Source organism: Urocitellus parryii, chromosome 7 (genome assembly GCF_045843805.1).
Source record: "Urocitellus parryii isolate mUroPar1 chromosome 7, mUroPar1.hap1, whole genome shotgun sequence".
Classification (NCBI taxonomy): Eukaryota; Metazoa; Chordata; class Mammalia; order Rodentia; family Sciuridae; genus Urocitellus; species Urocitellus parryii.
This window is the reverse complement of record NC_135537.1, coordinates 111,191,369-111,213,215: the sequence shown is the minus strand read 5'-3', so window position 1 is coordinate 111,213,215 and position 21,847 is coordinate 111,191,369. Positions and strand designations below refer to the sequence as shown.

Below are 21,847 nucleotides of genomic sequence, written 5' to 3'. Positions count from 1 at the left end.
AATAGTCCATCTCTCTTCCAGGGAGGATTAGCTTCTCCTGTGGGAAGCTCTGGAGACATATTTTCTGGTGCAGATTCCAGGGACCCAAGCTGATCACTCTTGCAACTCCTTTGTCCACCTGGAGGGAGGAAAAAATTACAAGAGCACAGGCATGAACCCTGCCCAAAGAGGTCCAGCCAATTTGTCTGCAGGGTTGGTCCATCAATATTTGTGGAAATGCTTTGGGGATCATAGACATTCTCAGGGGATTTAATACTAAGGTTCCAGGCTGCACTATGCCCTGCAGGATTTTTCCCCCTGACCCACATGGTCAGCTATGTCCCTTGGGTACTGGGCTTCTGAGATCCTCAACACAAATGCTGGAGAGCTTCATGGGTTGAAGGACAGCTCCAAACTGTAGGCAGTAGCCTACATTTCCACCTTGATATGCACCTGCAAAACACCCTAGAAACTGGAAGAAAAGAAGCCAATGATCCTCCCCATCCCCCACCGGATCAGTTTTATCCCGGTATCTCTTGTTCTACACAAGCCTGTTCCTTCCCATCCCATCAGGATCCGAGTGTCCCTATGCTTCACACTTGGCTTTTCCTTTCCTCTTACAAACATATTTTTCCAGGATTGTGTTGTGATCATAAGTGCGCCTTCAATGGCTTCATGTCATTCGGCTCTTCGTCTCCCCTCCTGTTGAAAACCCATCTGCTGACTTTTCCATTGTACTGCTCTAAGGAAATGTAGTGAGCACTTCTAGGAAAAGAACCTTTCGTAAGTCAGATAATTTCATTTAGAGTAGTTGTATCAGGAGTATAGGGCAGAATTCCAGGGGTGCCATTTAGCTCTCTTAGGACCTGTGTGCCCTGAGGATAGCTTCTCCAAGGGGAAGCAGCATTCCATTCCTAAGGGCAGGCCCCCACCACTGGCACCTCATATAATACAACTGGCTTCACCTCATATAATACAACTGGCTTCACCTCATATAATACAACTGGGTTCCCATGGGTTGTGCACTCTCTGGACAAAACCTGGCTGTCTTCCAACCTCCTCTGCTGGGCTCCACTCTCCCAGTTGGGCAAGGGTTCCTGGCTTGTCTTATTCCAAGGATATTGGCCTTTGTCTCCAGGGATAGTTCCCAGTGTGAACCCCAACCCACTTCACATTGGTGGGGCTTCTCATCCTCCACTTGACAAGAGTGTGCCCCATTGTTGGCATTTCTTGGCACTCCTTATTAATAATATGAAACATCATTCTTCTTGTCTCATTCCCTGCCCCTCTAACCCTTGTGCTTATGGGACTCTCTGTGTTCTAGTTACCCTGTGCTCATGCATGTGGCAGGTAAGTGTGTGGTAAAGAGAGGACCTCAGTGCCCCAGAGAAGAGTTCCACAGGTTGGGGGACAGAGCCATTCCCAGGGTGCTGAGCTCTTTCCAGTTCACTTTCTGCTACTGGCTCCTGTTTTCTTTTCTGTTGGTCACAGGATTTATACTGATCATGGAAACAGACAAGATCTAAAGCTTCCTGGCTATCTGTCATTTTTTTTTCTGGTGAGACGGTTTCACAGTTGTCACAGGAGGAAAACAATAATTCTTGGTGATGCCACTTCTGTCTTAAAAAAAACTATCGAAGAACTTTATCATTCCTTTTGGAAGGAATTTCTGTTTGGTGACAGTCTTGCTCAGGACAGCCACGCTTATGTTCAGGATGAGAGGCTCTATTGCTGACTGCTGTGGGCTGTGTTCCAGGCTTGGCAGTACTTGTTTTTTTTTTTTTTTTAGGAATTAAACTCACCAATGCCAGTGTTATCCATCTCTACTTTGCTGGCTGAGTAAACCTGTGTATAAGATGCTCACAGCCCCTCAGGGACCATGGGGCACCATGCTGAAGAACCACTGTATTTTTTCCATCTCTGAGGTGGGGGAGTTCTCTCCCCCACTCCATGCCCCTCCCATTACAGCATCAGACTTCCACATGGTGTTTACTAAAAGCTTCAAATCCTTAGACTTTCTGTACAAATCCTGTTATGGAACAGAACCACAAATATTAAATAATTTTGAAAAACAAAAGTTAATCACCAGTGAACTAGAATGAATGACATAGAAACCTGGAATTAGTAGGTTAAACTACTGTTAACTGGATTTAGTAGGTTAAACTAGAGTGTATGCATGTAGCTTCAAACCACAGCTCAGTGAGTGTGAAATTGCTTTTTTTGGACTATCTTCTTGGCCAACTGTTCACTCTCCAGATTAAGAAACTGATAATTGCCACTGAGCTGGTGGCCCAGCCCACAGGTAGGGCCTTCTGGCTGAACTCTCTCTGGCCTCTAAGGTAGACCTCCCTCAGGCCCTGGATGATTTTGTTTCTTTTCCTTTGTGTCTGTTGAGTAAAAAGAAAGGATTAGAGAAAGGGCCCCATTGCCAGTTGTGAGTCCTTATTTTTTTCATTCAACAATCATTAATTCTACCTCATAAATAGGTACAAATATTATGTGCTCATTTTAAAACTAAAAACATCACACACACACTCCTGTGCTTGTCTCCAGGGCTCTGCCAAATCCAGTTGCCTTTTTTCTTTTGATATTTTTACTTTTGATTGACATATGATAGTTGTACATTCTTCTGGGGTACACTGTGCTCTAACACATCGTAAATGCCATGAATTTTGTGGTAGAGTTGGTCAGACTCCTAAATGAGGAGGAAGGAAGAGAAAGAAAGAGAGGAGGGAGGGAGGGAGGGAGAGAGAGAGAGAAAGAGAGAGAGGGAGAGAGAGAGAGAGGGAGGATGAGACCACAGAAGGAAGGGAGGAAGAGAGAGAGAAAGAAGAAAGGTTACGAGAAAAAGGAAGGAGGGGTGTTAGTTGTGACTCACAGGTAATTAATTACTGGTTCCTTCACCAACTGTGCTGTGGTCCCAGCTGCCCAGGTCTCAAAGCTGAGGTTGGCTCCATTTGACTTCATGATGTCAGGCTATTGTAGATGAGAGACTGAGGACACCACTAAGTCACCAGGCCAAGAGTTTTGTTTATGTCATTGTGTTGTTGAAATGAGCATCACCACCTGAACTCCAATTCTTACAGATCTATTTTGAGAGTTAAGTCATTTCCAAAAGCAGGATTGTGGAATTCCTGCAGCTTACTTGGCCCTTGTCACACTCCATCCTCCTTGAGGAACTGTCCAGGATGGAGCTGGCCTGAGCTCTGCCTGCTGCCCACTCTGCAGGCCCTGCAGAGTCCCTTCACCTTTGCCTCTGCTTCCCCACCTGTCTGCAGTGAGGCAGAGAAACTGCCTCAGGATGGAAAGGGGTTTGGTCAGTGAACTCCTGGTCTAAGCACCTGGGAGGGGCTGAAGGCAGAGTGGAACAGAGGGGCTCTGTCCTGTGTGCTGGCTCTTGCTGTGGGTTGAATAATGACCACAATACCCAGGTTCCAGAGACCCCTGAGACCTGCAAGTCCTGACAAGTGTCCTCGAATTCTCATGATGCCCCTGGCCAGGGGGAACTCACTCGCTTCTTCAAACAGAAAACGCTGGCTTCCAGAAAGTCTTTAGAACATCAAACCTTCTGAGGTCTTGTTCCTCAAGTGTGCCACTTTCTATGTTTCTCTTTCTAGCCATTGTCCAGAAACTGACAAAGGCCATGATCACAGAGAGGCTGAGTTTTCTTATGACTAATTTCTGGAGGCATTTATCTACTCAGCAGATGCTAGGCTCATGAAACTAGGCTTATAGGAATGTAAGTATTAATGTAGGTGAGTAACCATGGATAATAAGATGTAACAGGAGTGTGAAACCATTTAAGGAAAAAAATACAGTCTGGACACATTCTGATGTAAAGAATTAAGCACTGGTCACTCTTTCCAATTCATTAAAGTAGTTCCCCTCAATGCTTATCTTCACTTAGATTGATCCTTTAAGTAATTTAAGTTGGCACAATTTTATTTTTTTCCAGTAGGTACTTTCAAAAATGGATGTCATTATTTTCTCAAAGAACCCTTGGGGAATTTTTTTCTTTTTCTGTGTGCCTACAGAGGAATATTTTGACCATTCTAGGAGCAATAATATTTTACCTCTGATTTGTTTCTTTTCTTTTCTTATCATTGGGGACTCAATCCAGGGTCTTGTACATAGTATCATTGAAGTATATCCCTAGCCCTTTTATTTTATTTTGAGACAGGGTCTTTCCAAGTTTCCCAGGCTGGCCTCAAGCCTTGATCCTCCTTCCTCAGACTCTTGAATAACTGGGATTACAGGATTATGATTGCCACTGACCCTGGTTTCCACTTTTGCTCTTGATTTGAACCACAAAGCAGAGCATTATGGAGAAATCCTGGGAGGTGCAATCCTCTTCACAGAGGAGGTGAGAACTTGGCAAGGCCTGTCTGCTAGGGAGTTGGAAGGATCTATGGGTGGCTCCTGGCTGGCGCCTGAATGGACATTCAGCCACTGGGGTATGTGGGAGGATGTCTTAAGGTCAGAAAGGTTAGTACTTGGATTTTATTCATTAGCTGTGAGATATATTGGGAATTACTTAGCTGCTTTGGGTCTCAGTCTCTTCATCTGCAAAACACAGACTGGATCATTCTACTCTGTTCTTACTGATTTAAGTAACCAAGGATTGCAGAAAACACAGTTAAGCCATATGTCACATAGCAAGTACACAAAGAATGGTCACCATTGTTTCTTTGCTTACCTCTGAGTGACTATGGGACCATCTCTCTGCAAAATATATTGGAACAATAAAATGAATGAGAGAATTCCAAAAGAAGAAGTGCTAAGTGTAATCCAATTTTTAAATGTTAACCATTTTTGTGAATTACCTCCTACAATGCAGCACCAAGTTTAGTAGAAAGAAGTGACTTCTTTGTTCCTAGGAAAAGAGATGACACTTTAAACCTGGTTGAGACTTGCTAGGCCCTTTATGTGTACAGAACAATGAGTCTGGGAGGGAGGCAGGCAGGGCCAGAGCAGGCTGCATCAAGCCCAGCCTGCCAGCCACAGGTGTTTCTCCTCTTGGTGCCCAGGCCATCACATGTCACTGCCTGTAGACTTCAGGAGGCCAGCACAGTGAATCCAGTGTGGAAGGACATGAGTGTAATCCATAATGATCCAGAAGTGAGACCCCCACCCACCCTTGGAGAACATAAATGCTGTTCCTCAATGCAAACTCAGTTTCAAAGTTCCCGTTTCCAGAATTTGCCTTCCTAGAATCTCACCAGGCACTTTAGCCATGTGTGTAAGTAACAGCACAATGAAGAGCTCCATGTCATCTCCAAAATTCTAGCACCCTCTGCCATTTAAGAATTTGTGATTCAGCTAGCAAATTTAGCTAAAGATTGTTTTTCCTGAGATTGACATTTTTCTTTTATGTCTGTAAATGAGCAAATACCATTTTCAGCTTTTTTTTGTGCTTTCCGAATAAACCAAATGAAAATATTTTATTGAGGATTTTTGCGTCAAGGTTCATTAGAGATATTGGTCTGTAGTTTTCCTTCTTTGAAGTGTCTTTGTCTGGTTTCGGAATCAGGGTGATGTTGGCCTCGTAGAATGAATTTGGAAGTTCTCCCTCTTTTTCTATTTCCTGAAATAGCTTGAAAAGTATTGGTGTTAGTTCCTCTTTAAAGGTTTTGTAAAACTCTGCTGTATACCCATCCGGTCCTGGGCTTTTCTTAGTTGGTAGTCTTTTGATGGTTTCTTCTATTTCCTCTATTGTTATTGGTCTGTTTAGGTTGTCTATATCCTCCTGGCTCAATCTTGGCAGATCATAGGACTCAAGGAATTTATCTATGCCTTCACTATCTTCTATTTTATTGGAGTATAAGGATTCAAAGTAATTTCTGATTATCTTCTGTATTTCTGAAGTGTCTGTTGTGATATTGCCTTTTTCATCCCGTATGCTAGTAATTTGGGTTCTCTCTCTTCTTCTCTTCGTTAGCATGGCTAAGGGTCTGTCAATTTTATTTATTTTTTCAAAGAACCAGCTTTTAGTTTTGTCAATTTTTTCAATTGTTTCAATTTCATTAATTTCAGCTCTGATTTTAATTATTTCTTGCCTTCTACTTCTTTTGCTGTTGTTTTGCTCTTCTTTTTCTAGGATTTTGAGATGAAGTATGAGATCATTTATTTGTTGGTTTTTTCTTTTTTTGAGGAATTAACTCCAAGCAATGAATTTTCAAGCAGTATGGAGATTTCTTGGAAAGCTGGGAATGGAACCACCATTTGACCCGGCTATTCCCCTTCTCGGTCTATTCCCCAAAGACCTAATAAGAGCATGCTACAGGGACACTGCTACATCGATGTTCATAGCAGCACAATTCACGATAGCAAGATTGTGGAATCAGCCTAGATGCCCTTCAATAGATGAATGGATAAAAAAAATGTGGCATTTATACACAATGGAGTATTACTCTGCATTAAGAAATGACAAAATCATAGAATTTGGAGGGAAATGGATGGCATTAGAGCAGATTATGCTAAGTGAAGCTAGTCAATCTTTAAAAAATAAATACCAAATGACCCCTTTGATATAAGGGGAGTAAACAAGGACAGGGTAGGGACGAAAGTTTGAGAAGAAGATTTACATTAAACAGGGATGAGGGGTGGGAGGGAAAGGGAGGGAGAAGGGAAACCGCATGGAAATGGAAGGCGATCCTCAGGGTTATACAAAATGACATATAAGAGGAAAGGAGGGGTAAGACAAGATAATACAAATCGAAGAAATGATTTACAGTAGAAGGGGTAGAGAGAGAAAAGGGGAGGGGAGGGGAGGGGAGGGGGGATAGTAGAGAATAGGACAGACAGCAGAATACATCAGACACTAGAAAGGCAATTTGTCAATCAATGGAAGGGTAACTGATGTGATACAGCAATCTGTATACGGGGTAAAATTGGGAGTTCATAACCCACTTGAATCAAACTGTGAAATATGATGTATTAAGAACTATGTAATGTTTTGAACGACCAACAATAAAAAAAAAAGAAAATATTTTAGTTTTCCTTGAGCCAATCCTTTTTCTTCATTATCTTCCTTGAACTATATTCAGATTGAACCTCTCTATTCAGAAGATCCAAAATCCAAAATGCTTTGAAATCTGAAGCTTTCTGTTACAATGCTCAAAAAGTGTCAGTATATTGGATTCTGGATTTTTAGATTAGCAATGTTCACCTGGTAAAGTCTATGCAAAGATTTCACAATCAAAAAACACTCTGACATCTGGCATTTGAGATAAGGAATACTCAATATGGACACATAGTTTTATAGTTTTTATTTATTGATGCTTGATCCATATTTTGTTGTTCAAAAGAACCAGGGCTTGAAAAGTTAGATTCCACAGCTTTGAGTAACATTGGAGGCAAATTAAAACCTATCATTTTAAGGGGGTAGCGGTATCTGTGGCGCTGCTATGTCCTCGCCTTTTGTTTTTCACATGTGGGACATGCTTGAGTTGTTACATAAATGGAAATTAGGATTATGGGGACCCTGGGGAAATGGCAATCAGAGTTGTCAGCTGTCCTTCAGAGTTTCCGTTTTTTTCTTTCTCACATTCTGAGAATATAAGTTATTTTCTTTGCTTCTGCAAACGTGGTGGGGATAGGTAAGGGCAGGAGTCATTATATTTGACATGTGTGAAACAACATGAAGCAAGACAACCTCATGTCAATTCAACCATCTTCTCATTCCTTTCATCTTCCCTCCATTTCTTCTTCTTCATCTTCCTCTTGTTATTTCTCCTCCTCTTTCTTCTTCTCCTCCTTCTTTTCCTTCTCATTCTTATTCCTCCTCCTCCTACCCCTCCTCCTCTTCCTCCTTCTCCTTCTTCATTTCCTTCTCTTTATTCTTCTTCCTCTTCCTCTTCTTCCCTCTTCCTTCTCCTTCACCTCCTCCTTCTCCTCTGCGTCCTCCTCCTTATTTGGAAATTTGGACATTATGCTAATCAGTGAAAAATGAACACCTATTTCAGCTTCAGCATCCCAAGAAAACAAGAATCCTTAAGTTCAGATTAAGTTCCATCTCTTACTCATTTATAACATAAGAATGACACAATATCTCTAGGAGATAATATGGGCATTAGATATACATTAGGATTTGTGCTTAATTGCAAGCAAGACACTCCTTGGGTCAGGAATAGAAATGTTTGTACCAACTAAGAAGACTCACAACTAAAAAGACTCACATCTGGTAAGTTCACCCTTTTATTTGGTGCCAGGTGTGATCAGCTCTTGTACACATCATCCAGTCAGTTATATGAGCCTGCCTGCTGACAGTGCCTGCTAACTCTTCACTCCTATCTGTCCAGGGTTTTCATAGAGATCATCAGAGCAGATGCCTTAAGCTGGCTGAGCTATTTCATGAAGACAGGAAGCCCAATGGGCAGGGGGGTGCTCAGAGTCTATACTAAAGTGATTACAACCTACAGAAGATAAGACCTAAATCCCAGACTTTTACACAATTGGACTATCTGAGAAGCACTGTGAGAGTTGGGCATGCCGCCACATGACTCACAGGGAGACGGTAGTCCCAAATTCTCCTGATTAACCCCCACATGTCTAAGTGCACCCAGAAACCAGGAGCTGACTAATGACTGGAGCTGAAGATGCTCAGCCTAAGTCAGAAAGCCATCAGTCAAACCAGGTAGGGATTGATAGGCAGTCTATACCATCTGTATTAGTCAGCTCTCTGTTACTGTAACAAATGCCTAAGATAATCAACTTATAAAGAGAAAGTTTACTGGCTCAGTTCAGAGGTTTCAATCCAGGGTTGGTTAATCTCACTGCTTTTGGGCCTTTGATGAGACAATATATCATGACAGGAAATGTGAGGTGGAACCAAGCCATGTATTTCATGACTAGGAAGCAAGAGAGGGGTGGGGGAAGGAGGGAGAAAGGAAGAGACTGGGGTCCTACAATCCCCTCCGAGGACATACCCCCAAGTCACCTAAAGCATCCTATTGGGCTCCACCTCCTAATGGTTCTACTACCTCTCAAAAGCAGCCCAAATGGAAGGATGCACCTTTGACAAATGGGCTTTGTGGAGACATTACAGATCCAAATTATAGCGTCATCCTCAGGGCTGCTTCTACCACATAACATTGAAGAATGAACTCAATCAGTTTCCTAGTCTACCCAACACCAGTATAGTGAGGCTGTCCCTGGAGTGAGACCCAAGAAGCAGTAGAGTCAGCAGGGGACAGTTTGGGGAAGGACCTGAGGGTCTGCTTTGACATGCCTGACACAGATCTATTTATTAATGTAGCAAACTGGGCTCTGTGGTTTATGTCCTACCTGACTCTTTTCTATTATGTTTATGACCCGGTGCTTTATATATATATTTTTCCATTCAATCCTCACACTCATCCTAGACAGTAAATAACATAGTATCTGCTACCATATAGACAAATGTCTCCCAAACTCCCAAGTATTTTAAATGGCTTGGCCAATAGTCTGTGTCATTATTGAGAAGTGATGGAGATGGAGCCTGGTGGGTGAAAGTGGGGGGTCACTGAGGGTAACTCCATCCCCTTCCTCTCTCAGAATTTTTCATTTGATTCTGAAGTGAGCAGCTTTGCTCTTCCTCATGTTACCCACCATGAAGTTCAGTTTCATTCTCCACAGTCCTAAGAGCAATGGAGTCAGGCTACATGGACCAAAATCTCAGAAACTATGAGCCCAAATAAACCTTTACTCTTTCTAAGTAGTTATCTCAGGTGTGTTGTTATATAATTGAAAGCTGCCTGACAAAATATTTAATTTTTAGATAAAGTAATTGAGGTTGACTTCTAGCTTCTGAGAGAGCCTGGACTTGAATTTGAATTCTAAAGACCAACAGAATACCAGAAACAACCAATGACCAGGAAATAGTGGTCTTTCAGACCACAGATTTCTTTCTTAAAATCTTGCTTGATCAGAGGCAAGCAAGCACCTGTATGTAACCTGCACTGGTGGTCAGTAACAAATGCTTCCTGAAGTCTAATGTCATGGCATTTCCATAAATGCTGCTCTCTCATGGGAAATCAAGAAGAGAAATGTGTGAGCACAGTGCAGAGGCAAATCACTGTCCCCAATTTCCATTTATTATTTTTTCCATTTAGGAATAGAAACCCTCAGTTTTAACTGGATGACTTAACTTTGATCTACAGATCACATTTTCTGGTCTTCTTTGTGGTTAGATATGACCATATGACCAAGTTCAGGCCAATAAAATGAGACAGGAAGTGATGTATGCCTCAGAAAAGAAACAGAGTGTACACTACACCCCTTTACCCTGGCTCTCTAACCTAAGTAATTGGAACACAGAAATAAAGCCAGGCATTGAAAAGAATAGAGCTGCAGCACTGGCCCAGGTCATTGTCATCTCACAGGAGAAGGAACCAAACTTATTTTAGCTACTGTATTTTGGGGGTTTTAATTATAATCATTCAGACTTCACCTTAGTCCAGAGGTGATGGTAAACCTAAAGTAGATCATGAATCTAAGAGGACTTTTCTCACGCCCCCACCATGGGCAAAACACTGACACAGCATCCTCCATGTGCCTGATCTTGAAAGTGAGGCCTCTTTTTATACATCCCAGTCGATCAGGACCAGATGGAGTCCCTAAGGAAAGCCTTTAAGGAAGAAACTCCCGGGACTACAGAAGAAAATGGGGGTCTGGGCCAGCCCCTGTAGCAGGTGGATTCTCATTTAAAAGTAAAAACCAATCATACTTCATTTTTATCTTAAATAACCATGGGCAGAATTGCCTGCATGTAGGACATCCCTGGAAGGAATGTGTTTGCTTTATTTCATTTAGAAAGCCCTAGAAGCAGGAAAATATATATGGTCCATGGGGAGTATGTATGGCCTGGTAGCAGCAGCCCTGGGCTGGAGGGTTGGGGATTCAAGTCCCATCTCCAACTCAGAGCCTCAGCTTTAGCAGAAGGAGGGGACAGGACTTATTTTGGGACAGGCAGCTCAGCTGACAATGTCTGTCACCCCCAAACAATAAACCTGGCCCTCCCCCTTGAGTGTTGGGGAGACCAACTCCCTCCCCTTAGATCTGGTCTCATGGTCAAGGCTGGCTGGTAATCAACAGGATGCTATGGAAATGGTGACACATGGCTCTCAGAGCCAAGTCAAAGAAGGGATGTTGTTTCTGTCTAAAAATCCTGGAAAACTTATCCTTGGAGGCTCCCTGATGGTTCATGCACGAGAAGGAAGAGTCATCATAAGGCCATCTGCTTTCTCCCTGGTGGAGAGTCCAGGATGAACGCAGCCTTATGCTAGAGAGGAGTTTCTAGGTGATTCTAGCCCTAGCCATTAGAGTCTACCCAGACAAGGCCCAGGCACCATGCAGAAGAGGTCACGCCTCCCACTGTCCCCTTGCCCATAGAATGTGCAAGCATGAGCTCTTTACATCACGAAGTTGGGGGTGCCTTGTGCTGTGGTCCTGCTTTCCTGCAGTGTACAGTCTCCAAGTGGCATGAGAAGCACATTTTGGAAAGTATGGCTTGTGTTCTTAGTCTTCTGGAAGTTTCCTAGCTAGCACAGGTTGGTGGAAAAACCATCCTACATGTAGATGTTTGGTGGACGGAAAAGGTCACCGAGTAGTCATATCTAAAAGGTCCTTTGGATGAGCACAGAAATTCAGTGCCTTGAGAATAAAACAAATTTGCCCTCTGAGCTCACGCCTTTGGTGCTGGTCTTAGGGAAGGTACAGCACCACAGCCAGGCCTAGGCTCAGGGGCCTCACAGGCTCTGTGAGCACAACAAGGTGGCAGGGGTGTGGGAACCAGGCAATTGTACACACAAGGTGAGTACCCCTCAGTGGAACCCTTGAGAGCAGAAGTATTTAGCATTTCAGAATTTATTTTGGATTTGGGAATATTTACAGAGATTTTACTGATTGAGCTTCCTTAATTTAAAAACACAAAATCTGAAATAGTCCCAAATTTCAAAACTTTTTGAGTGCCCACATTATATTTCAAAAGTTTAAGATTTTGAGATAAGGGATGCTCAATTTGTCTTCCTTAATACATCCTCATTCTACATACAGCTATTCTACATGCCCTGCCTACCCTTCAGAGCATCTAGTGAGGAATGGGGCCTCCCAGCCTGCTGGGCAGAGGGGTCAAAGTGCAGTAATAGCCTGGGACTTGTCCAGATGCTCTCTCTAAGGCTGCCAGAAGGGGTTTCAGAGGGAGAGACTGGACCAGGGACATAGGGACAGATCCTCCAGCAGCTGCTGTTGGTTTGTTCCAGGTCTGGATCCAGTACCTGCCAGAATCCAAATGGTAAGTGTCTCTGACACTTCTCAGACATGGCCCTTGCTTTACTAAGAATCAGTGATAACCTCAGCCTGCATGATTTTATATGCTACTCATTTATATTTTGTTCTGATTTCCTTAGAATGTATCCAGATCACTGGGTGGGCAAAACCTCCAATGAAGAGACTAGAACCAGGGTGGAGCCGTGGCTTATGTTGTTTTGCTTACAATTTGCTTCCTTTTGATATTTTACTTTTTATTTTTATTTTTTTTTACTAGGTGACACATTTGTGTGGATCATAAGTCAAAACAGGCCATCAGGGAACTGCTTCCTTTTCTGGTCCATCCCATGTTCCCTCCTCTAGCCCTGGTTTCCATTTTCATTGGCTTTGTGTAAATCCTCTGTGAGTTGCATAAGCTGATGCAATAGCATTGAGACTTTTCCTTCTCTACACAAACTTTTCCTTTTCTATGCAACAGTAGAGCTAGCTTCTAAGGAAGTATTGGATCATAAATTTCAGGTTATTATTATAGTAATCTCATTCTTAATTTAACATATCTTTAAATTATATGTGTCACCTTAGCTAATAAAAGATGCCCAGTTGTTTGATCAAATACCAATATTTGTAGATGTGATTGATCAGCATTTGAACCAGTTGACTTTGAATAAAGCAGATGAATTTTCCAGAATGTGTGCAGGCCTTCCCCAATCAGTTGAAGGCCTTAAGAAAATAGAGAAACCCTGAAGAAAAAGAAACTTTGCTTCTAAACTGTTACACAGGAATCCCACCTGAGTGTTCCAGTCTGCCAGCTGCCTTAGGGATTTTATATTCAATTCTACAAAATAAACTCTTACCTACATTTGCAGACTGCCGATGGCCCTTCAAGTTTGGGACTTTCCAGTCTCTTAAGATCAATCTCAATATCTCTCTCTCTCTCTCTCTCTCTCTCTCTCTCTCTCTCTCTCTCTCTTGCTCTCTCCCTCACTCTCTTTCTCTCTCTCATATTATTTGAGGTTTCAGTTTCCTGCTGTTGTTTCAGCCAGCCTTGGTTCAAAAATATTAAACAGAAAATTCTAGAAATAAACAACTCATAAATTTAAAATTGCATGATAAAATCTTATTCCATCCCCCTCCATCCACACTGGGACATGGATTGTCCCTTTGTCCAGTGTACTCATCTGTATAGGGTACCCAATCCTTACTTACTTGGTTCCTGTATCCATTACAGATCAATTGTCCTGGTGATGCAATACTTGTGTTCATGTGACCATCGCATGGTAACCTGACACTGTGTCAAGATGTCCATGTCATCCACCTCACCTCATTTCACAAAGTGGTTATGAAGCCAGATTTAAAATTAGGTAGTCAGTGTAGTTAGGTAAATTGGGTCTAATACCGAGTGAAATCTAAAATGGAGGCCATGCTGAGAATGATTCAGGAAACGCAGGACAACTCATGGAATGTTAATGAAGTCTGAAAAGGCCCTAGGCCAAAGTCCACCTCAAAGAAGTGTTAATGAACAGCCCCCAGCAAACTTAAAGATAGCCCATCACAAAGAAGTGTCCCACCCCTCGGGGCCTTCCAACCTACATTCCATCCCCAAAACCATAAAAAGGAGAAACAACCGCACTTCCACGGATTCCACCTCTTGGGTCCCCTTCTTTCTAGGGAGAAGTCTTTTCTGCTGTCCTTTAATAAACTTCTAATTTCTACTCTGACCTTGCCTCGGCATGCTTCGTTGGTGTTATTCTTCAACATGGGGAAGCAAGGACTCGTCACCAGCCAACAGCGGTAACAGTTACATCATCTCACATCATCACAAAAAAGAGGAGGACCACATTTTCAGAATTTCAGAAAGAGGAAGAGACCATATTCACATAACTTTCATCACAGTACATGGTTATAATGGTTCTATTTTATTACAGTTTATTACCAATCATTTGGCTGTGCCTAATTTATGAAGTAGACTTTAGGATCTGCTATATAGGAAAGAAGCATAGTGTATATAGGGTTTGATACCAGTTGAATTTTTGAGATCTCACTGAGGGTCCTGTAATGTGTCCTTTATGGATAAAGAGGGACTACTGTGACACATGCTATTGGTTCACTGATTAATACAATGGTCCCATCTTTTTTTTCAGTAGATGTTTGCAAAGGAGTTTATAGATAAAATATAATGATGTCCATAACTAACTTCTAAGCAGTTCAGCAAGAGGGGATGGGGAGAGAGAGGAAATTTCGTAGACATTCAATGTTGAATCCAGGCAACATGTGCACAGTACTTATTGAACTGGTCCTTCAACCTTTCAATCTCTGTAAACATTCTGCTAAGAGCCTGAGAGGAATATTCTCTCCCCCACCTGCATTTCCACAGATGGCAAGCCCGTCGATGGGTCACAATGTGTCTCCTTGACCCCAAAGCCACAACAGAAAGAGCAGTGTAGGATGGGAAGGAGAGGGAGAGTTCTAGAAAACACCCCACATCTGTTGATACTTGGTGAGGAAGCCAAGAGGGTTCCATCTCCTGGAACACCAGGCACCTGATTCAAGGCCCAGAGAGGAGCAGAGCAGAAACTGGGGCTTGGCTAGATTCTGTCTTTCCTGTGAAACCAAAGTCACACCATGTTCTAATCTCCCTGGTCCCAACCCAGCTCTGCACAGTCTCATCCAACCCTATCTCTTCTTCCCCTGTCCCCAGTGCTCTTACCAGCCACCAAGCCTGCAGGAGATTGTGGGGCAGGGAAGGGACCCAGATGTGTCTGGGAAGGGACTTGAGCATTGGCTGTGGGCACTCAGATGGGAGAAACGTTTTCTCCATCCCCTCCCTGTGCTTTGCAAGCAAAACACAATTCCAGGGGTCTGTAGAGGATCTGATAACCAGCTGAGCCTAAGACGGAAGGCAAATTTTCCTGGAGTCTGTATATGCAGGTATAAAATTAGCAACAGCTCTTTACATGCAAGGTGCAGTGGAAAGCAGACACCATGGCCCATATTTATTAGTTTCTGTCTACTGGAAACTCAGCCATAGCTGATAGTAATGCCTTTATGCAGCAATTCTCTGCTAAAGTATACAACCCTGCTGAGAGGAGCAGTGAGAAAATTACTTTATTATCCAGCACCTGGGTTTCCTCATCTGTAAAATGTGAATGACTGCTTGCTTGTGCTAGGATTACTATATATTATGTTTGTAAAGTCCTCAGAAGGAAACTGATCCACTTCTTAGCATCCAGTAAATGTTATCTGCTGCTTTGTTCTTGAGCACAGAACATGTTGTACCTGGAGAGTTTCTGCTGTTAAGCAAAATAAGAATTGAGATCTGGCTCTGCTAAGAAAAAGGTACTTGAACTTTTGGATGCTCATGAAATTCAGACAGGAATGGTTTGAGTAAAGGGTGGGGAGTTCATTTTCACAAAACGCTGATTGCTACAGCAATGGAAATGGATTGGAACCCAGGTCCATGAATGTGCTAACTGGCATCTGCAGCGTCATAGCTGATAGGGAAATCCTTACTTCTTTGCCCTTTTCTGGAATCACCATGTTGAAGAAAATAGTCATTTCTGTGTGTGACAGTGGCTGGGAGATGCTGAAACATTGAACTTGTGTCTTAACTATACTTCATTTTAGCTTCCTGTGGTGATCTGCTTTATTTGCTATTTGACTATTTTGAGAACTTTCCATTGGAAAATTCACCTAAGTGTCTTTCTCCAAAGAAAGTCAATTCCTTCTCTGTCACACACTTATGGGGGGAATGTATTCTGTGCTCATTCTGGAAGCTGCTACATGTGCCTTTCATGGGAAAACAAGTAAGAGAAATGTATTGATGTTTGTAGCAATTATATGAAAACCTGAAGAGCTGTGATCAACTGAAAGGGGTGCATGGTTTCCTAGCTGAAGTTGGAGTAACACACCCTCAGTGGCTTCTGAAAGGATACAGTGCTAGGGTTGGAACCCAGGTTCTGGTGCATACCAAGCATGTACTCTTCTGCAGCGCCACACCCCCAGCCCAAAAGAATCTTAAGTAGGCATGGGTGTCCCTGCTTTTCCTACAGAGACCCTGTGGGGAAGGGGCAGCCCAAGGAAGGAGGGACCCACCCAGACCAAAGGGCCTGCTTCCCTTCTACCAAAGTCCTTCTGTCCTCTCAGAATGGCCCTTCCCATGGCCACATGTTTATGGGAAAAAAGTAAATATTATTATCTGGGAAAACAGCACAATTGTGATCATGGATACAACCGCTAACACACAAAGAGGAGAAGAGACATCCATACGGGGCTCCTAACCTTATCCTCAATGGAAAAGAACCACACAGCAGGATGGAAGGACACCCAGCATCAGAACAGGGTTCTTCTCCTAGGGCTACTTGGGGAACTGCTCTGTTCTCACATAGTTGCTGTCTGTGATTTGACTGTGACATCCCCAAATTCATATGTTGAAATCCTCACCTCCAAGGTGTTAGAAAATGGGGCCTCTGGAGGTGATTAGGCCAAGGGGCAGATACCTCATGAATGGAATTAGTATCCTTTAAAGAAAGGCCCAAGGCCAAGTGCAGTGGTGCATGTCTCTAATTCCAGTGGTGTGGTGGGGGCTGAGGCAGGAGGATCACAAGTTCAATGCTAACATCAGCAATGTGGTAAGACCCTAAGCCACTTAGTGAGACCCTGTCTCAAAATAAGACATCAAATGAGTTGGGGGTGCAGCTCAGTGGTAAAGCACCTCTGGGAAAAAGAAAAAAAATCCAAAGGACCACCCACCCTTCTTCCAGGTGAGGACACAGAGAGAAGATGCCACCTGTGGATGAGAAAGTGGGTCCTCATCAAACATCAGATCTTCCAGTGCCTTGGTCTTGGATTTTTAGCCTTCAAGACTATGAGAAATACATTTCTGTTGTTTATAGGCCTTGTGATGGTATGCTGTGACAGAGACTAGAATGAAGTAGAGGACAGCAGACGCATGATGAGGCTGTGCATTCTGAAGTCATGACCAGGTGCTCTAGGTAGGACAGGTGTGGCTGCTGTGACCAGAGGTTCCTCTTTGCCTCCTGCTCACCCTCTCTGCCCTCCCCTTGTAGTTATGTAATAATAGAACAGCAGCTCCAAGGGGTAGTGATGGCTCCATTCTGAGTATGTATACAGGGCTGGAGAGGGAGGGAGCAATTTCATTAAGGGAATGGAAGGTGGGAAAGAGTGTGGCCTTTTTGCTCTGTTGTCTCAGGACACAATACTTGCCCTCTGCGTGACATACACATGAGAAAGTGTGGCACATGGGCCTCTTTCTTCCATGGCTTTTTATGTACCAGAGTCAATCATTATTGGCTTTAAATATGGAATAAAGAAAAAAAATATGGAAAATGAGATTGAATTATGAAAAGCAAATTCTGAAATCTGTAGAGTATGAGCAGAGGACAATAAATTAAGAAGCCCAAGGAGTAGCCATGTGACACAAAGAGAGAGCAGTGTGTGGGGTCAGGTCTTTGGAGCCTGGGGAACCATCCACCCCTTTAGTAGGTGTCAGGGAGAGCATGTCCTGAGAAAGTCCTGATGCTTCACAGAGTGTGGTAATAAGAGCAGAGAGTGTGGCCTCTATAAACAAACACAAGCCCCTTGGTATTGTGCTGTGGTGATGACAGCCAGGCAACCTGGCTTTCACCTAGCTGTGTACATGGGACTGCTCATGCTTGGCCTGGCCCCAGGCCAGCGAGTACCCCACACCATCTCCAGAATCTACACGGTGAGTGCTTCCTGCCCAGGGGTATCTCAGCCGGTGGCAGAGCCCCTGGCAACCAGGAACAAACAAACTCTTGTTCCTCCAGATGTATTATTTTACATTTGGCTTTATACAAATTTATTTAATTTAACAGGATCCAGACATGGAGAAAGTCATCAGTGCCCTGATGTTTGGGGGCAGGGTAGAGAGTTATTTTGTCCAAGTCATTTTGGGTCTTGGTCCATGAAACAGATCAATAAAGAGATTGTTTTATAATTACAGACAGGTTGTAATGGGAAGACTGGATTCCCTCTTATTAAAGCTCCCCAGCCTGGGTGTAGCTCAGTGGCAGAGCACTTACCTAGGTTGTGCCAGACCCTGGGTTCAATTTGTGGCTTTGCAATGATGCAAAAACAAGAGGTTAAAAAACTTCCTGAGGCAAATCTAAGGTGGCTGCCCCTCTCTACTGTGTGTTCTGGTAGAACTAGGTGTGCACACATGCGCTCCGGCTTAGGTGGGGGAAGAACGTGGCTAGCATACGCATCCTTACCTGTCATGTGACAAAATCCTGCACATTCCAGATGAGATGGAATGGGACAGTGTGAGAGTTCATCAGAATATCTATTCAGAATGGTACATCATTTTAAGACTGGTGAATTGCTATTTCTGACATTTCCCATTTAATATTTTTGGGCTATAATTGATCACTTGTAACTAAAACCATGGAAAGTGAAACAGAAGACACATGCATTACTTACCAAACACAGAGCCTTCTTCTGGAACCCTGGCTGGGCTTGGAAGTTGACACTGTTTCCCCAAGATGTACTAAAGGTGGACTATTCAGGGGCTTCTCCTCAGGTAATGGAGGAGGGAGAAAAGTGTGCCCCAATGGGTTTAAAAGACATCGTGAGGATTAAAAATGTATCCAAATAGTTTTTAGTATGAATTTTCTTCCAACCTCCAAATGGATATTTAATAGACATTGAACTGATTAATGACAGTTCATTCAAAATGGATAAACTACACACAACCTGAAATTGATTCTTTTTATGTAAACTCATAAAGAAAACTTTAGGTCACCACTGATGTCATAGGTTGGATATACTAATTTTATTTTTTTATAAACTCTAAAATAAATACATAGTTCTTAGGATGTAAATTTGTTTATGTAACATCTGGGATCATTTTGTGAAATCTACTTAATATGAAGAATCAATCTATTCCACTGAATTTCATCAGAAAATTTGTGTGCATGCACACATGCATACACACACACACACACACACATACAATTTTATTTCTTTTGTGGTATTTATTTTTCAAATAGGCGATTTGTTTTGGAAGTTTCTGCGAAACTCTATTTCATGGGAGAACAATGTTGTAATGACTTTGGGGTCTTTTCCAGACACATTTTGCCCATTTTCTCCAACAGATCTGGATCTGTAGCTTGTTTCAAGAGACCACAGTGTACAATCAATGAAGGAAACTTTCATTGCAATTCCTTAGTGCTCCCAGTGCAAGGGTGACCTATCTGATGAAGGAGAATTACACACCCCCAGCAGTCCTGCAGGGGAAGTGTGAGTTGTGTTGTTCACCTGTTGGCACATCTGAATGACACTTTGTGCTAGTTAACAGTTTCACATGCCTTGCTCACTCACAAGCCTCACCTTTTTGCAGGCAAGTGTGGTCACTGTGTCTTCCCCTATTCATCAAGCTGCCTGCATGGCCTCCCTGATGCTGCTCACAGGCACTGGACAAAACACAATCCCTGCCAGGTGGGGTGCCCTGGGATTCTGTGTGGATGTGGAGAACTGAGCCCATAAGCATTAACTGAGTGCCAGTCAGGAGGAGAGGAGACCTCTGGATTTGTGTGCTCACTCTGCCCCGCCTGCAAACGTGATCTCCTCCACAGGCTAAGCCCTCCCACAGTCTTGCAATTAGAGGCACAAAAAATGCCAGCCAGGTCAATGATCTGGCACATCATTCAGTACATCACTGTTGTAACCTAGGTGTGCCCCATGTCACCTCCCAAATATGTGTCAAAATCTGAATTTGTTATTTATATTCTCCAAATTGTTTGTGGGTTAATTGGAATAATTTTTGATATTGCCTGGTGATTTTGATACTGATTTTGCAGTGTTTTAGTGTGGAAGAAGTAGGATACATCACCCACCCTGAGTCTGAAGGCTGTTTCACAAGGTATAGATGCCACCCCGATAAGAGATAAGAGGTGGGCTTGCAACCCAGTCCTTTAGCTCTCCTAGTCAGCTAGTGCAGTACCAAGCATAGAGAGATTCTCCAAAAATTAAGTTTATTCTGGAAAAACATTGCAATGAGAATATGCATGTGATAATAAACCATGTGTATAATAAAAGCATGGCGATGCATGCCTGTAATCCCAGGGCCAGGAGGATTGCAAGTTCAAGGCCAACCTCAGCCACTTACTGAGACCCTAGTAACTAAGACTCAGTTTCCTAATAAAAATTAAAATTAAAAAGGAATGGGGATGTGACTCAGTGGTAAAAGCCCTCTGGGTTCAGTCTCCAGGAAGATTGCATGAAGAATATCAAAATTGCATGAATAAACCAATATTCATCAATAATCCTAGAATTGTCATTACCTGAGGTTAGGTGGGCAGTTGTTGGACAGTTCTTACAGAAGTGTTTTGTGAGCAAGGTTGTGATGGCTTTGTGCAAGGGGATGGTTCTGGCAGTCTCTTGTAGCAGTTCTTGTTAACAGGCAAATGCAGGTGACATTGCCTCCATTACCGCCTCCCTGATTAATTTACATTTTGTTCAAGCTTAACCCAAGAGGCTCCATTTTAATTCTGACAACTTTAATATTAGGTAAATGGGGAGAGTTAGGGAACCTCTCCCTGTGACTCCATTTTATCACCTGCAAAATGTGGAGGAGAGAAGCTACTTTATTTCAAGGTAATTTTCCCATATTAAATAAGGTAACATGCAAAGTGTAGAACAGCATTGCTCAGCAGTGGCCCATAAAATGCCAGTCAAAAGCCTACTGAGCTATGATTTTTACACAATATTCAATTTTTAGTCTAAAGTTTGTGGGGTCTCAGGATGCTGTACTTTATCTTGCAAAACAACTTGTATTTCCCTTTTGGAGTTCCAAATTATACAATATTTTAATTTGCAATTATCATATCACAGTCTTACTTGACATAAATTAACTAACAAAAGCATGATTCCTTGGCTGTTCTTATGTACAATGCATGTTTTAATGCCATTGTGTGAGATTTGCCTCCCTCAAACTTTGTTGCAGTGTGAGCACATTATCAGTCTGATGTGAAAAATGGAGAACAACTCTCACCTTTACCTTGGCAAACCCTTGTAGGAAGAACACAAGTTTTAATAAATGCTATTTGTGGGGAAGCTGTCTTGGTGTATCTTTAAGAAAGGTCTGGGTCCTGCTGGGATGGACCTTCAGGTAAGAGGCCCTGGCTCTGGGCAAGTGGTCCTCTTGACAAAGGGTAGGGTCAGGCCACTTCATTGGCCTCTTTTTGGGTTCATTAGTATGACACTGAAATGCCCCATTCCATTTGCCCACTGCTGTTCCCTATGAGGACATATTCTTAGGCATGCTCTTCTCTCAGGACCAGAGGACTCCAAATGTATGCTTCAAATGACAACTTTCCACCCAGCCCACAGCTCTCCATGGCGACCGAAGAATCTCTAAAATCTACAGTCACCAAACCAGACTCACTGTTCACTGTTGCCATGGTTTGGACCCTCAACATCCCCCGAAGAACCAGGTGTTAAAATCTTGATCTGCAGGGTGTCACTATTGGAAATTGGTGGAAACTAAGGAATGAGGCCTCATGGTAAATTTTAGCTCAGAAGGTGTGCCTTCAAAGGGGATTATAAGATGTCAGTTTCTTTCTCTTTTTCTCTTGACTCAGCA

General features: G+C 42.9%; 1 non-coding gene across 1 annotated transcript; it reads left to right on the top strand.

Annotated features, from left to right (window-relative positions):
* Positions 1-21,130: 21,130 nt before the first annotated feature.
* On the top strand, positions 21,131-21,232 carry LOC144256337 (small nucleolar RNA U13). Its single transcript, XR_013344103.1, has one exon. It is a non-coding gene; the product is annotated as a small nucleolar RNA U13 (small nucleolar RNA).
* The last annotated feature ends 615 nt before the right edge of the window (positions 21,233-21,847 follow it).